At 46.8% G+C, this 18,300-nt stretch overlaps 1 pseudogene; it reads left to right on the top strand.

The window, feature by feature from the left end:
• Positions 1–1,246: 1,246 nt before the first annotated feature.
• Positions 1,247–16,739, top strand: LOC123157731 (protein FAR1-RELATED SEQUENCE 11-like; annotated as a pseudogene).
• Positions 16,740–18,300: the final 1,561 nt, after the last annotated feature.

The following is an 18,300-nucleotide window of genomic DNA, read 5'->3' as shown; positions in this document are numbered from 1 at the left end:
TTCTGTTGTATGGTAAAACGACCTGTATTATATCTCCAGGTCTCTCGGGTCATTCCAGCCGGCGTCATCTCCATCTCTTTTCTTCATCATGAGCGAATCAAGCTCACCACCAGGGAAAAAAGGTATGAGCTTGTCTATGCACTGATTAGTATACAATGATCTTGCATGCTTCTCTATCGATGCCTCGGCTGCCGATTAATGTACAGCGAGTAGCGCACTCTGATTAGATAGATTTGTCCTTTTGGAGAACAGTACCAGGCTATTTCTCCATCTAAGTCCCTGCCGATTTATCTTCGGCTAGTAGCGCACTGATTAGATCGATCGATCCTTTCATAGAACACTCGTACGCAGCAGGCAGCAGGCTATATATGCTAGCTAGCCAGTTCTGTATAAATGGCACACAAATAATTTAGGACCGGCTGGAAGTACATGCACATATAGACATACTCCTAGGATTGCATTACTTCAATCAAGTTGACTAATGAACTGAAGTTTTAACACGCTCTTCATCAATCATGTACCTCCTGGATAAATTAATACAATTATTGAAGGCCGGCTGATCCATCTGTTTCTTGCGCCTGTGTAGTCAGCATAGCAGTAAACAAATCTGACCCTACATGCAACGATGGTTCATTTAACTCAGCATGTAACTCCTGTTGAGTTGGTACATCATCTTCATTTAACGGGAAAAATATATTTTTTGTCCCTCAATTATTTCGAAAGTATAGAAATGGTCCCTCAACTTCAAAACCAGCAAATAGTCCCTCAATTTCTCAAACCAGATAATTTTAGGGGGAGTGCTTCGGTACAACCCCCCCCCCCCCCCTAAAACGTATAGTGGATAGTATGGTAATTTCACATTAGGTATAGGAATACCCACCCGACGCCGTACGTCTGCGCCCGATGCCGTACGTCCGCGCGCGACGTCATACGCCCGCCCGCGTATGCCGCACCCGTCAGTGTACGTACGCCCGCCCGCGTATCCGCACCCGTCGCCGTACGTCGCCGTCGTACGCCCGCACGTCTCGACGTTGGCGTCGACAGTTGTTGGAGGAAAAAAAAGACATGACCCTGAACCCTAACGCAACCACGCCGTCTCCACGTCGGGTCCCGTCTGCGCGAAGTCGCCGTCGCCCGGGTCGCCGCCCAAACAGGCCGCCGCGCGTGCCCCGGCGCCGTTACCGCTGCCGACGCGCGTGCCCAGGCTCCGTTGGCGCTGCCGCCGCATTCCATTTCCGTCGCCCAGATGGCCGCCCACCCGCGATCTACGTCGCCGCCTCCCTCCGCGCAGTACGCTCGCTACGAGCAGCCATCGTCCTCACGCCGTCGACACCTGCCTCCGGCGGCCAGCAACGTCAGGTCGTCGTCACGTTCGTTATCGGAACAAATGGATCCGACTGAAATCCTGGCCGTCGTGCAAGTGGTTGGTTATAACATCATTGTGCTTGATGAAATAATTGTTTTAGGGATGATGTTACACGGTGTTTGATTGATCGTACAATTTTTTTAACTATGTATAGTTAGAGGAGGAGGGTGATTATGATGGCAATGATTACGGCGAGGACAACGAAACCTCGTCACTGAATATGGATGAACCTGCTGAGGAGAACTACATGAGTTTGGATGAATCTTATAGTGGCAATGTAAGTGTGATCAAGGTTGATAAAAACAATAAATATGGTAGACCCCACGGAAATTTTCATAATTTTTTGCATCATGCAGCGACATGGCGATGATGATGATGATGATATGGATATAGATGATTCATTTGCCGAAAGTGCACTCCGGGTTAGTCATAAATAAATCAGAGAAGAAATGACATAATAACCATATTAGCGCTTACATGTTTTTTTTTTGCAATGCGCGCAGATGGACGAGGACGGGGACTTTGTGAGGAATATTATGGACGATGAAAGTGACAAATCGCACGTTGATGCATCTCATGATGACAGCTCCAGCAAAGTAAGTTTTGAAACTTACATCACTACATTATTACATATTAAAATAATAACTGACTGACATAAATGGTTTAATGCATTAATTTACAGGGAGATGTAGATGGTACAAGCGGGAATGATGAGCATGTTGGTGATGATCTGTTTAATTTTGACATCGGATTTGATGAATATCAGCAAGAATCATTGGACATGCATTGGAAGGTCATGAGGAAGACGTTCAAGTCACTAGGAGAGGCTTACATTTTCTATAACAACTATGCTTACGAGCGTGGTTTCAGCGTAAGAAAGGACTCACTGAAATATTCGAAAGGTCCTAAGGGAACTAAGCGCTTGAGAAAGTATCTGTGTGCAAGAGCTGGGAAACGACAGGCAAAACTTTGTACAATGGAAGGCAGGACCCGCAGGCTGAGAGGGGAGACTCGTTGCTTCTGTGATGCGCATATAACTTTGAAACTTGATAAAGAGCGTGACGTTTGGTATGTCAGCAGTTTCAGTGATGATCACAGTCACGTTCTAGCTAGACCGGATGAAGTCACGTTTCTTCGGTCTCATAATCAGATAAAGGAATATCAGAAAGCTGAGATCTTAACCATGGCAGGTGTTGGAATCAGGAAACATATGATTTATGATAATCTCGTCAGTAGGTATGGGTCATATGCAAAGACTGGTTTTGGGAGGAAGAAGCTTTATAACATGTGTTATAGAGAAAAAATGAAGTTGCTTGCACAAGATGATGCAGACACTGCCATTGGGATGTGACGCCCCCGATTCAATCGTACACTAATCATGCACGCAAATGTGTACGATCAAGATCAGGGACTCACGGGAAGATATCACAACACAACTCTACAAATAAAATAAGTCATACAAGCATCATAATACAAGCCAGGGGCCTCGAGGGCTCGAATACAAGTGCTCGATCATAGACGAGTCAGCGGAAGCAACAATATCTGAGTACAGACATAAGTTAAACAAGTTGCCATAAGATGGCTAGCACAAACTGGGATACAGATCGAAAGAGGCGCAGGCCTCCTGCCCGGGATCCTCCTAACTACTCTTGGTCGTCGTCAGCGGGCTGCACGTAGTAGTAGGCACCTCCGGTGTAGTAGGGGTCGTCGTCGACGATGGCGTCTGGCTCCTGGACTCCAGCATCTGGTTGCGACAACCAGAAAGAAAAGAAAGGGGAAAAAGGGGGGAGAAAGCAACCGTGAGTACTCATCCAAAGTACTCGCAAGCAAGGAGCTACACTACATATGCATGGGTATATGTGTAAAGGGGTCATATCGGTGGACTGAACTGCAGAATGCCAGAATAAAAGGGGGATAGCTAATCCTGTCGAAGACTACGCTTCTGGCAGCCTCCGTCCTGCAACATGTAGAAGAGAGTAGACTGGAGTCCTCCAAATAGCATCTCCAAGTAGCATCTCCAAGTAGCATCTCCAGTAGCATCGCATAGCATAATCCTACCCGGCGATCCTCTCCTCATATCCCTGAGGGAGAGCGACCACCGGTTGTATCTGGCACTTGGAAGGGTGTGTTTTATTAAGTATCCGGTTCTAGTTGTCATAAGGTCAAGGTACAACTCCAAGTCGTCCTGTTACCGAAGATCACGGCTATTCGAATAGATTAACTTCCCTGCAGGGGTGCACCACATAGCCCAACACGCTCGATCCCATTTGGCCGGACACACTTTCCTGGGTCATGCCCGGCCTCGGAAGATCAACACGTCGCAGCCCCACCTAGGCACAACAGAGAGGCCAGCACGCCGGTCTAAACCTAAGCGCACAGGGGTCTGGGCCCATCGCCCATAGCACACCTGCACGTTGCGAGGGCGGCCGAAAGCAGACCTAGCCTAGTGGCGTTCCAGTCCAATTCGGCGCGCGCCGCTCCGTCGCTGACGTCTGAAGTGCTTCGGCTGATACCACGACGTCGGGATACCCATAACTACTCCCGCGTAGATGGTTAGTGCGTATAGGCTCGTAGCCAACTCAGATCAAATACCAAGATCTCGTTAAGCGTGTTAAGTATCCGCGAACGCTGAACAGGGCCAGGCCCACCTGTCTCCTAGGTGGTCTCAACCTGCCCTGCCGCTCCGCCACAAAGTAACAGTCGGGGGCCGTCGGGAACCCAGGCCCACCTCTACCGGGATGGAGCCACCTGCCCCTTCAGCCCCCAACTCCGAACAGTATCACAGGTAATGTAACAGTGTAAAGTATATAGCATATGCCCGTGATCACCTCCCGAAGTGATCACAGCCCAGTAGTATAGCATGGCAGACAGACAAGAGTGTAGGGCCACTGATGGAACACTAGCATCCTATACTAAGCATTTAGGATTGCGGGTAAGGTATCAATGACTGTAGCAGCAATGACAGGCTATGCATCAGAATAGGATTAACGGAAAGCAGTAACATGCTACACTACTCTAATGCAAGCAGTATAGAGAAGAGTAGGCGATATCTGGTGATCAAGGGGGGGGCTTGCCTGGTTGCTCTGGCAAGAGAGAAGGGTCGTCAACTCCGTAGTCGTACTGGGTAGCAGCGGCGTCGGTCCCGGTGTCTAGCGAGAGAAGAGGGGGGAGAAACAATAAATATTTAAGCAAACAGATGCATAGAGATGCATGACATGACAAGTATCGGTGCTAGGGGTGCCCTATCTCGGTATGAGGTGATACCGGTGAAGGGGGGAAACATCCGGGAAAATATTCCCGGTGTTTCGTGTTTTCGGGCAGAGGAGCCGGAGGGGGAAAGTTGCGTGTTTGGTATGTTAGAGGTGTGTGGTGGACGAACGGGCTGCGTATCCGGGTTCGCCTCGTCGTTCTGAGCAACTTTCATGTACAAAGTTTTTTCATCCGAATTACGGATTAAAAGATATGATTTTTTAAAGATTTAAATCATTTTCTGATTTTAATTATTTATTTAAACCCAACATTATCCAGAACAGTGTACGCTGACGTCAACATGATGTCAGCAGTCAACAGAGGCGTTGACTGGTCAACTGACATGTGGGTCCCGTTCGCCATTGACTGTTTTAGTCTAATTAGGATTAACTAATCTAATTACTGTTTAATTAAACTAACTAGTTAATTAGATTAATTAAATAGGATTAATTAACTTAATTAATTCCTTCCTTAATTAATTAATTAATTAATTAATTAATTTTATTATTACTATATTTATTTTTATTTTGGGCGTGGGGCCCCCTAGTCAGTGGCTCATCCGAGCCACCAGGGGCTAATGGGCGCGGGCCAAACGGGGCTGCAACCGAGCGGAGCCCCAGGGCGTTTGGGCGCGAGCGCCGGCGTCCAGGGGCCGCGACGGCGACCGAAGCGGGGCTGGGACGGCGAGCGGCTGTGGCGCGAGGCGAGGCGGGGCGATGGCGCGGTCGGTGGTGCCCGTGCACGTGGCCGAGGCGACCAGGGGGGGAAGGGCGCGGCGGCCGCGGCAGGGGAGCCGCACGGGGGAGCGGGGAGGGGCCGGGGGCGGGACGGCCCGGCGCGGGCGACGGTGGCGCCGGAGCGCGTCGAGCGGCGACGGCCGAGGCGACCTAGGGGGAGAGGAGGGCGAAGGGGGGAAAGCTCACGGGGGGGGGGGGGAGTAGGGCAACGGGGCAGTGGGCTCGGGGGCGGTCGGGGAAGACCGGCGAGGAGGAGGACGAAGGAGGCGTTCGGCAGCGGCGGGACGGCCGCGTCCACGGCGTCCGGCGAGGAGGGGGTGAGGACGAGCGACGGGGCGGCGGTGGTCGGGATCCGGGGGTCAAGCGCCGGTGGGGGGGGAGGCGGCGACGGTCGACGGGTGTTGGGGGCCGGGCGAGGGAGAAGGGGATCGGGCTCCTCCCGATCCAGATCCAGCGCGAGGGGGGTGGGGGAGAGCGAGTGGGGAGTGGGGGGTGAGTGGGGTGACGGGGTGGGGTTAGGGTTCCGGGGGCGTGGGGTTATGGGGGGGTGGCCGGCTGGGCCTTTGCCCAGTTGGGCCGGTGGTGGCCTAGTCGGCTGGGCCGTCAGGCCTAGTGGGGGGGTCCTTTTATATTTTTTTTTGGTTTGTTTTCTGTTTTTTTTGTATTATCTTTTCTTTATTTATTTTCTTTTCTGTTTTGATTCATTTTAAGTATTCAGGTCTTTTATAAAGGCATGGATCCTACACCATAAATTCCTAGGCATTTATTTGCTCACCCCGAACATTTTGTCTTAAATTTTGAAAAGTTTTTATTCTTTGGTTGATTTTGAATTTGAATTTGAATCAGTTTCGAACTAACACGAGATTACTAACAGTAATCAAAGTGATGTGGCATCGTTAACGGGGGATTACTGTAGCCTAATTATCCGGGCGTCACAATTCTCCTCCACTACAAGAAATCTCGTCCCGAGATTTAAGAGGTAGTAAAAAGGGGGGAAGGTTCGGTTACGAATCTAGCGGGTCTTCTCATTCTGGCTTGCTCTTCTCGAAGAGAACCGGTCCAATACATTGATGTCTTCATTTCTCTGCTTCAGGTCCTTATGATGAAGTCGGCATCTTTTCTTCGGGATCTTCATCGTATTTACGAATAGGTAACGGGGTAGATCGAAAACGACAGAATGCTATAAGGGTAATAACCCGGGATTAACCCATGAATGAGCGTATGAGTACCTCTCGAGTTGAGCAAATAGAACACATCGAGAGTAAAGTTGGAAGGTCCAACAAGAAGTTTCAGGCAGCCAGGCAATCGTTCAATGCCTAGTCAAAAGGTGAAAGGGGTTTCAAGCAACGGAATAATTATTGTTTTCATTGCCAGAATTGATGATCTCATCGAAAGGTGGCTCATGAATTATGTACGAGTCCACGCAGGAGGAATAACTTTGGGAACAGGGGGTGTACAGGAGAGTCAGGTTTCGATCCTGTGAAACTGTGGGTTATGGGCCCACCATGTGGTTCTTTTTTTTTATAATAGGAGCAGTGACATCTTGCACGGTCATGATAGCAAGGCATGTCAGGGAGTACCATGTCAGCTATGTCGGCAACAACGTTGGTACCAAGGGCGAGGGACGAAGAGAACCATTTTCCTGCTCGTTGAAACGAGGCGGACCAATAGGCAAGGTTCCCGTCCATCGGTGGTTACCGGAATGTCATCAACAATAGTAACAAGGTCTTACTGACAGAGTTGTACATCGAGGTGTTTGCACAAGCAGTGGATTATTACTGCTTATATCATATAGATCATAGAAAAGGTTTAAACAAACCAATGGAAGGAAAATATGATCATCAGATTAAACAGAACAATGGAAAGGAAAATATGTTTAAACACATATGTCGAGGGTATATCCTTCCCAAGGACAAGCAGAGCAAGATATCCATGACAGGATATAAAGTAGAAAACCATTTAGGTAAGGGGGGAGGAAACTCATGATATTACCCATACAACGGTGTTAGGATAAATGATAAATAAAATTTAGCATCGTGCTTCAAATGTTCCTGTTGAAAATCGGAGTACCATTGACATGCTTCAGGTAGCAATGATATGGTGTTTCAATCAAGGACCAGACTTCGGATACACCAATGATCCATCAGGAGTAACTTATAAAATAAGTCCTATAATTTCCTCCAGGAAGAATGGTTATCCTTGCAAAAGAAATCATTATGATAGGTCCTCCAGCCAGGGGGGGTGCTAGGCATGACATCATGTTACCGGGTCATCAAAGGACAAACAACATAACTCCTGAAAAGTTGTCCCAACCATTATATCTGACCGAGATTCAGATCCAATTGGTGTCATGATGCCTCAGACTCAGGATGTCCGAGAAGAAAAGGCGCAACACAAATCATTGAAATGGCATTGCAAGATTCTCGGGAAAGGAACTATGGGAGCGGGTTCCTGAAACAATAGTTCATCATTAAACCAAGGAGAGGTGAGGGGGTGGCTGATTGACTCAGCGACAATTCATTGAGATTTTCAAAAGATGGATTTCCACAATAATGTGAACAAGAAGATGACATTTGTCAGATCAAATGGTATAGTGATGTATGCTCGAGGAAAACATACACAATTAAACATTGGTTGAAAGGTGTGCCCGAAATATGACCTTAGGCAGCAAGATCACTGTTAGAGTGACGATTCAATAACCAACAGTCTAAGAACAAACTGTCAATCATTAACTTCAAGCAATAGGGTTGCTAAAAGTACAGAATCCAAGCAGCATCATTCCCTTGTTGGAATCCCGGTTAGAATCAACACAGGGAACAAGAAGGAATGGTGATGGTGAGAAGTATCACTTGCATCAAGAATTCTCAAGAGGTGGTGAAATTACCACGACATTTTTCACATAAAAGATGGTAATATTCCAAGCTAAAGAAGAACAAACGTTGGATAGCAAGGAACTCAAGGTATAACACAAAACACGAACAAGTTTTGTGTTGAACGGAAGACAATAAAGTGGTCACTAATAACACAAATCATCGAGGGCAAGGATGGTATTACTCAACCTGAATTCAACTGGTACTCTAGATGAGCTCAGAATGTTGATGATCACGACACCTTTGTCACGAGAGTTCATGAAGATGTAATCGATCGGCGACGACATCAAGTCAAAGTAATGATGAAGTGAAAGGTGATTGGAACCAAGGGTACGACACAACTCGAAACCAAGCTTGTTGTTCAAGGCGAAATGGTATGACGATGAGGATCGACGTAAGGTTAGTTCATCGTCGAAAATTGTGCTCCGAGAAGAAGGACCGGGTAGCACAGTTAATATCATCACGACAATGATATAGCCAAACAGGCTAGGAATGGCGTGATCGGGTACAAACTCGTATTTATAGAAGCTTACTGAAGAGTTGTTGAACCGTAGTGCGGACTCGGTTCAGTTATCGGTGTCTTTGAGTGTATAATAACTCAGAGCCTGTGAAAAATTGGAATTAGTTGGAAGGTAGCACTTGATGAAGAACTCATAAGAAGTTATGCAGTTCCATGATAACCTCGAGATACCAGGGGGGTAATACTCGACACAAGATCAAAGTAAAGATTGGACTGGCGTATTGATCCATAGAAGACAATTGTTTTAACTTGTCCGAGAAATGAGATCAAAGAAGAACAATCATGGTCGGAACCACGGTTGAAAAAGGCCAGATCCTAGATATAAGATGAACTTATACCAAAGGAATAATTTATTTAAGAGAAGCTTTAATAATAAGATCTACATCGTGTCCATGGGCATGAACACAAGTTCAAGGTCGACTCCCACTTCTCCAATGCATAACCTTTCATTTACTTCTCACGTTCGATGAAGTTGCAGTGTTGAAATTTTATCTGGTGAAGCACCAGAAGAGTACGACTCGTGAAAACTTTCGAGTTCACACCTATTAAGGAAGGCATAGGTTCAACCCATTAGGGCATCTTAGAATCATATACCAAATCTTCAGAAGTAATTAACTCAAGCCCAAAGGCAGAGCATGGTTGAGAAAGCAGAGGATACAATCTACCAAAGGCATTATGTATCAGAGGAAAGGCTCACAAGGTTATTGAATATGAAGGGCGTTGTCAGATAAAATCCAACAAAGGATCTGGTGGTCCACAAGGGATCTGACGTGAGCATCGGTACTCAACTAGAGGAAGCAAATTATAGAAACAACTGACTAACTCAATTGTCAAATGCAAAGGAATTATGATTTCCAAATCATGGGATCAGAAGAAATGCTCTGATTAGGGGTGGGTAAGTTGAATAGCCTTAGGGTACAATCAAAGACAATTGGATTGGTCGAGAACCAATTCCAGTTAAAAGGATGGCAGCTCAGCCGGAAAATTAATTTATAAGGATCAATGATGATTGCGTGTATTCGCAAACATATTGAGTCAACGGACTCAAAATGATAATGACAAGGAATGTCATTAAGACTACGAGACTTATGGGATTAACCATAATGCAAGCAAGCAAGAATTTCAAGAGCCAAAGGCTCCAGAGGGTTTTCGGAAGATCGAATATTATTTTGAAGACTTTTTTAAAACACAAGAACAACTGGGGAAGAGCGGATACTCGGCAAGCGCGAGTAATTATCCGTAGGGGTATTCATGCAGCAAGGAACTGCAGGGCAGTAAGCGTAAAGAATTCTCGGAATATCGAAGAGTATTTCAGGACATCTTGTAATAACAAGAGCAACTGGGGATGACAATATGAACGATAGGTGTAAGTAGTTATCTAGAGGGATTTATCGATGGAAGTGAATTGCAAAAGTGATGGCACATAGTCTCGAGAGCACATCGTAGAGTATCTTCGGAATCTTCTGGTGCAGCAGGCGGTCATCGGTAACAAGTGGCTCTCCGGGAGAAAGTACTTGCGAGAACCTAAAGTTAGTTTTGTTTTTTGCGAAATCATTTAACCCGAATAGAAGAGAGCTCAGAGTCCCAGAGTAAAGGTCGAGGAGTAAAAGATCCTAGTACCACCCAATGGCGACGTGGGCCCGTAAGGCACAAAGCCAAGTTAGTAAAAGTTTTGTAAAGTCTAGACTCGACTTCGGCCAAGGAGTTGGAAGGGGGATTCCTACAGGCAGTCGGCTCTGATACCAACTTGTGACGCCCCCGATTCAATCGTACACTAATCATGCACGCAAATGTGTACGATCAAGATCAGGGACTCACGGGAAGATATCACAACACAACTCTACAAATAAAATAAGTCATACAAGCATCATAATACAAGCCAGGGGCCTCGAGGGCTCGAATACAAGTGCTCGATCATAGACGAGTCAGCGGAAGCAACAATATCTGAGTACAGACATAAGTTAAACAAGTTGCCATAAGATGGCTAGCACAAACTGGGATACAGATCGAAAGAGGCGCAGGCCTCCTGCCCGGGATCCTCCTAACTACTCTTGGTCGTCGTCAGCGGGCTGCACGTAGTAGTAGGCACCTCCGGTGTAGTAGGGGTCGTCGTCGACGATGGCGTCTGGCTCCTGGACTCCAGCATCTGGTTGCGACAACCAGAAAGAAAAGAAAGGGGAAAAAGGGGGGAGAAAGCAACCGTGAGTACTCATCCAAAGTACTCGCAAGCAAGGAGCTACACTACATATGCATGGGTATATGTGTAAAGGGGTCATATCGGTGGACTGAACTGCAGAATGCCAGAATAAAAGGGGGATAGCTAATCCTGTCGAAGACTACGCTTCTGGCAGCCTCCGTCCTGCAGCATGTAGAAGAGAGTAGACTGGAGTCCTCCAAATAGCATCTCCAAGTAGCATCTCCAAGTAGCATCTCCAGTAGCATCGCATAGCATAATCCTACCCGGCGATCCTCTCCTCATATCCCTGAGGGAGAGCGACCACCGGTTGTATCTGGCACTTGGAAGGGTGTGTTTTATTAAGTATCCGGTTCTAGTTGTCATAAGGTCAAGGTACAACTCCAAGTCGTCCTGTTACCGAAGATCACGGCTATTCGAATAGATTAACTTCCCTGCAGGGGTGCACCACATAGCCCAACACGCTCGATCCCATTTGGCCGGACACACTTTCCTGGGTCATGCCCGGCCTCGGAAGATCAACACGTCGCAGCCCCACCTAGGCACAACAGAGAGGCCAGCACGCCGGTCTAAACCTAAGCGCACAGGGGTCTGGGCCCATCGCCCATAGCACACCTGCACGTTGCGAGGGCGGCCGAAAGCAGACCTAGCCTAGTTGCGTTCCAGTCCAATTCAGCGCGCGCCGCTCCGTCGCTGACGTCTGAAGTGCTTCGGCTGATACCACGACGTCGGGATACCCATAACTACTCTCGCGTAGATGGTTAGTGCGTATAGGCTCGTAGCCAACTCAGATCAAATACCAAGATCTCGTTAAGCGTGTTAAGTATCCGCGAACGCTGAACAGGGCCAGGCCCACCTGTCTCCTAGGTGGTCTCAACCTGCCCTGCCGCTCCGCCACAAAGTAACAGTCGGGGGCCGTCGGGAACCCAGGCCCACCTCTACCGGGATGGAGCCACCTGCCCCTTCAGCCCCCAACTCCGAACAGTATCACAGGTAATGTAACAGTGTAAAGTATATAGCATATGCCCGTGATCACCTCCCGAAGTGATCACAGCCCAGTAGTATAGCATGGCAGACAGACAAGAGTGTAGGGCCACTGATGGAACACTAGCATCCTATACTAAGCATTTAGGATTGCGGGTAAGGTATCAATGACTGTAGCAGCAATGACAGGCTATGCATCAGAATAGGATTAACGGAAAGCAGTAACATGCTACACTACTCTAATGCAAGCAGTATAGAGAAGAGTAGGCGATATCTGGTGATCAAGGGGGGGCTTGCCTGGTTGCTCTGGCAAGAGAGAAGGGTCGTCAACTCCGTAGTCGTACTGGGTTAGCAGCGGCGTCGGTCCCGGTGTCTAGCGAGAGAAGAGGGGGGAGAAACAATAAATATTTAAGCAAACAGATGCATAGAGATGCATGACATGACAAGTATCGGTGCTAGGGGTGCCCTATCTCGGTATGAGGTGATACCGGTGAAGGGGGGAAACATCCGGGAAAATATTCCCGGTGTTTCGTGTTTTCGGGCAGAGGAGCCGGAGGGGGAAAGTGCGTGTTTGGTATGTTAGAGGTGTGTGGTGGACGAACGGGCTGCGTATCCGGGTTCGCCTCGTCGTTCTGAGCAACTTTCATGTACAAAGTTTTTTCATCCGAATTACGGATTAAAAGATATGATTTTTTAAAGATTTAAATCATTTTCTGATTTTAATTATTTATTTAAACCCAACATTATCCAGAACAGTGTACGCTGACGTCAACATGATGTCAGCAGTCAACAGAGGCGTTGACTGGTCAACTGACATGTGGGTCCCGTTCGCCATTGACTGTTTTAGTCTAATTAGGATTAACTAATCTAATTACTGTTTAATTAAACTAACTAGTTAATTAGATTAATTAAATAGGATTAATTAACTTAATTAATTCCTTCCTTAATTAATTAATTAATTAATTAATTAATTTTATTATTACTATATTTATTTTTATTTTGGGCGTGGGGCCCCCTAGTCAGTGGCTCATCCGAGCCACCAGGGGCTAATGGGCGCGGGCCAAACGGGGCTGCAACCGAGCGGAGCCCCGGGGCGTTTGGGCGCGAGCGCCGGCGTCCAGGGGCCGCGACGGCGACCGAAGCGGGGCTGGGACGGCGAGCGGCTGTGGCGCGAGGCGAGGCGGGGCGATGGCGCGGTCGGTGGTGCCCGTGCACGTGGCCGAGGCGACCAGGGGGGAAGGGCGCGGCGGCCGCGGCAGGGGAGCCGCACGGGGGAGCGGGGAGGGGCCGGGGGCGGGACGGCCCGGCGCGGGCGACGGTGGCGCCGGAGCGCGTCGAGCGGCGACGGCCGAGGCGACCTAGGGGGAGAGGAGGGCGAAGGGGGGAAAGCTCACGGGGGGGAGGAGTAGGGCAACGGGGCAGTGGGCTCGGGGGCGGTCGGGGAAGACCGGCGAGGAGGAGGACGAAGGAGGCGTTCGGCAGCGGCGGGACGGCCGCGTCCACGGCGTCCGGCGAGGAGGGGGTGAGGACGAGCGACGGGGCGGCGATGGTCGGGATCCGGGGGTCAAGCGCCGGTGGGGGGGGGAGGCGGCGACGGTCGACGGGTGTTGGGGGCCGGGCGAGGGAGAAGGGGATCGGGCTCCTCCCGATCCAGATCCAGCGCGAGGGGGGGTGGGGGAGAGCGAGTGGGGAGTGGGGGGTGAGTGGGGTGACGGGGTGGGGTTAGGGTTCCGGGGGCGTGGGGTTATGGGGGGGTGGCCAGCTGGGCCTTTGCCCAGTTGGGCCGGTGGTGGCCTAGTCGGCTGGGCCGTCAGGCCCAGTGGGGGGGGTCCTTTTATATTTATTTTTTTTGGTTTGTTTTCTGTTTTTTTTTGTATTATCTTTTCTTTATTTATTTTCTTTTCTGTTTTGATTCATTTTAAGTATTCAGGTCTTTTATAAAGGCATGGATCCTACACCATAAATTCCTAGGCATTTATTTGCTCACCCCGAACATTTTGTCTTAAATTTTGAAAAGTTTTTATTCTTTGGTTGATTTTGAATTTGAATTTGAATCAGTTACGAACTAACACGAGATTACTAATAGTAATCAAAGTGACGTGGCATCGTTAACGGGGGATTACTGTAGCCTAATTATCCTGGCGTCACATGGGATCATGATGACCAGAAAAGAGAGAGATCCAGATTTCTTCTTTGAGCACACCGTCGATGATGAAGGAAGGCTGAAAAACATATTCTGGTGTGATTCTCAATCACGTCGAGACTATGTTGACTATGGTGATGTGACAGTCTTCGACAGCATATACAGGATGAATAGGTATGGCATGCCATTTATACCTTTTGTCGGTCTGAACAACCACCGTTGCACCACGGTATTCGGTTGTGCTCTTGTGTCTGACAAGATGAAAGATACATATGTGTGGCTGCTTCAGACATTTTTGAGGGCTCATTGTCAGAAGAGGCCCAGGTCAGTAATTACTAATGGAGATGCAGCTATGATTAAGTCCATAATAAAGGTACTTTCGAAGGTTTGGCATCGTCTTTGCTCGTGGCATATTGAGAAGAACATGCAGAAACACCTTCATCATAAGTCTCTAAAGGAGTTCAGGTCTCTACTTTATTATGCCACTTCAAAGAAGGTATTTGAGGAGAGATGGGAAGCGTTTTGCGCCAAATGGCAGTCGAAGAAAACAAAGACATGGTTACGCAGGATGTACAAGAAGAAAAGGCTTTGGGCTGCATCATATCTGTCAGGTGGGTTTTTCTTAGGTATGCGAAGTAACCAACAAAGTGAGAGTCTGAATTCATGCCTTCACTTGCATCTAGACTCCGGTATGACTATTGTTGATATGATTGTGCACAATGAAAATTGCATAGTTCGTTTTCGTGAGAACGAGGCGCATGACGATTACACAAACTCACAGACAGTTCCAGTACCAGTATTGGACGAGTGTAAAGATATTGAGAAATCAGCTGCCCGTTAGTTCACTGTGGCAAACTTTTATATCTTGCAGGAAGATATGAAGAAGGCACGGGAGCTTGAGGTCCTTGAGAGACTGAGAGGAGTAGACACTCACAGATTCATACTGACATGGAAGGAAAATAGGGATATCAGATTCACTGTGGAGTACACCCCAGGTAACTCCGAAGAAACTGTGAGGTGCAGTTGCAGAAGCATGTATCGCAAAGGACTTCCTTGCAAACATATTCTTCATGTTCTGATTCAGCTACGCTTACGTGAGATACCTAAGTGTTTAGTGCTGCGGAGGTTGAGCCAAGTTGCAAGGGGTGGACTTCCCGTGAAGCGCACTAGCGATCTGTTTGCGTGGGGATGGGCAGGTGCAGATGACAGAGCTAGGTACAGTGAGTTGACTATCTTATCTGCTGAAGCAAATCATAAAGCATGCCATAAACCATTTTTATTCGACAAGTTGAAGGTGGCTCTGAGGGACATAATAGATAATGATTACACTGAGGAGGATGAGCCTGGTGCGGAGGTACATTTTGTGAACAACGATGCATTTGAGCCTAATCAAGATCATGGTCTTGTTCGTGATCCCGCTAAAGTTAACACAAAAGGCGCACCAAAACAGAATGTTAAAGGCCGCGGTAAGGATGGTCCTGATGTCACTAAAAATGGGCGACCTAAAGCTTTTGATGAGAAAAGCAAACGTCAATGTGGACAGTGCGGCTTCCGGGTCATTATAAGTCCACGTGCCCTCAAAATCCTAAGTATGATTTTCTTATGTTATTGTAAATCTTATTGTTGAAACGAAATTTATTTGTTTATTGTGAATTAACACTTATCTTACTGTTATGTAGGAACTTTGTTTGAATTGTGGAGTATGGAAGATTGCTTCACCCTTTGATTGAAGACAGTTTTATTATGGATTGCTATGGAAGATTGCTTCACCCTTTCATTGGAGACAGATTTTAATGTTCTATATATGTGATCTTTAATAATTGTTGAGATATGAACTTATTTTACTTTGTCCATGTCAGACTATTTGCTACGATACCGACATAAGTAGTTGTTTTGATGACAGACTATGTAATGCAATAAGGAGTTTCTACTTGGTTTATTTTGATGTGCTCATTTTGCACAGTACTGCCATCGCTGTTTAATTGTCGTTTATTTTGACAGTGCTCATATTTGCACACTAATGCCGTCGCTGTTTACTGTAATTTTTTGCACACTAGTGCCGTCGCTGTTTATTTCAGCATTGTACTGTCGCCGTCGCTTAGAACCCCGTCGTTTTAATTATTATTATTTTAAAAAAAAGCCTGACAATTGCGCCGGCGGCACTGTCCCACAGCGTCGGACGGCTGGCGGCAGTACGAGGTAATCAACTGGTTCGACAGCTCATGTGCCGCCGGGTATATAAGCCGGTCGTCGCGCCCTCCGTCGGGCAAGGTGGGACTAAACATTTCCCGTCGCTCCGCGTGGAACTTGGGTCGTCGTCCCGCCGCCTGCTACTTGGGCCGTCTTCACGCCGCGGGCGTAAACACTGTTATTGGGTCGGCCCACGCGGTCACGCACGTCGCTGCACGCACGGCGGCTGCGATAGCCAAGTTTTTAGTCCCACCCCGCCCGACGGACCGCCCGACGACCGGCTTATATACCAGGCCGCGCACTTGCAGTTGAAAGTCTTCGTTAAACTACTATGCCACCCGTCGTCCGACGCTGCCCTGTTGGACAGTGCCGCCGGTCCTGTCTGACGTCTGACTGGCCATTGCACTTGTCGGGCATTTTTTTTTACAAAAGAAAACTAAGAACGTCGGTGTTATAAGCGACGGCTACAGGCATTACAATGCATAATAAATATGATGACGACAGAACTATGAATATGAAGATTTCACATTTAAAGACAATGGCTTGAAGACAACATAATAATCCAAATGTCATTCTCGCCTTAATAAATATTTAAAATAGTAGTGTATTCTTCGTCACAAGATATCAAAGTCGAAATAAATGTAAACATTATTTGAGCCTACAAAATTTCTAGTACAAAAATTTTGCCACATTTATTTCTTCTTTGCAAGCCGGGTAACTTTGTCCTTCACATCGTTGAGTGTATTTCCCTCCAAAAAGATAAGCTGTGCAATCATTAAGTCCCTCGATTTATCAATTGACCCCTGTTACAACTTCATATTAGTATAATTTAAATAGTATTACGTAATGAGTTTAATTCAATATAAGCATTTGAAATAAAACCAGACCTGAGAAAAATGGCTTATCCATTTTTCACCGTTCCAATATTGAAAGCATCGAAGAACAAATATTCCACATGAATTGCTGATCCATACAAACAATGATTCATAAGTTCGCATTTCAGGTAAGATATTATAACAATATGAAAGTATTTACTCACCCGTCTTCTTGTTGTGGCATCTTATACGTTTTGATAGGCCAGGTAGACACATCCGGATAATTCACAGCACCGCTAGCATTCGCATCACGTATGTCATATCCAAGTTGTTTTCTCTGTTCATATAGATGATATCACGAAAAGAATTTTACATAGGTCAGTTACTAAATGATAGTTTCAATATGCTCATGTAAATTTATGTCGTACCAGCTCCTCAACTTTTTCTCTAATTTCAATGTCAAGTTCGGGTCCCATCAAAGAATCAAGAACCTGAAACTCTTCCTTCAGGCGATGCATGACAATCGAAACCCAGTGGGTATTTCCCTTATTAAGAAGAATATAAAGCTGCATCACAACGAAAATATGATGCAATGAACACATACCCTCTTATTATTTATATCACATATATGCATACATTAAGGCAGTTGAACTTACCTTATCTTTTTTAAAATACTCATCGGTGCATCTATTCACGGGTCCATTCTTCTTCGCGACAACTTCGTTCTCATTTCTACCTGGCTCGGTGTCCGGTCTAATTTCAAGTAACCAATTGACCAGATAGGTCGGCATTATATGACGATCGTCACCAACAACTCCCAACAGATACGACAAATAAGCATTGATAACCTGAAAATAAGTTATATGATGTATAACAATTCCAATTTGCATTGAAAGCTAATATAAAGCACAACAATAACTTACATCGCCAGTTAGCCATTGATGGTCAAGAATTGTACAAGCCCTCTCTGCACTGAGACCTTCGCGCATGCCATCATTGAATATTTCCTTTTTTCTATGTTTTGCTGACCGCTCATAAGTACGAACAAACTTAACACTAGCTTTAATCACATCGTATTCATCTTGAAAGACTTCTTTCTCGAATAGTTCTGCAATACATGACGGTAATATGTTAATAAGTCAATGATAAGTACAAGGTTCAGCTAGAAAACAATATAATAAAACTCACTTGCTTTTGCTGTACGTTTTGCACGTTTTGTAGGTATAACTGGA

Source organism: Triticum aestivum, chromosome 7B (genome assembly GCF_018294505.1).
Source record: "Triticum aestivum cultivar Chinese Spring chromosome 7B, IWGSC CS RefSeq v2.1, whole genome shotgun sequence".
NCBI lineage: Eukaryota > Viridiplantae > Streptophyta > Magnoliopsida > Poales > Poaceae > Triticum > Triticum aestivum.
This window is presented reverse-complemented; position numbering and strand designations above follow the sequence as displayed.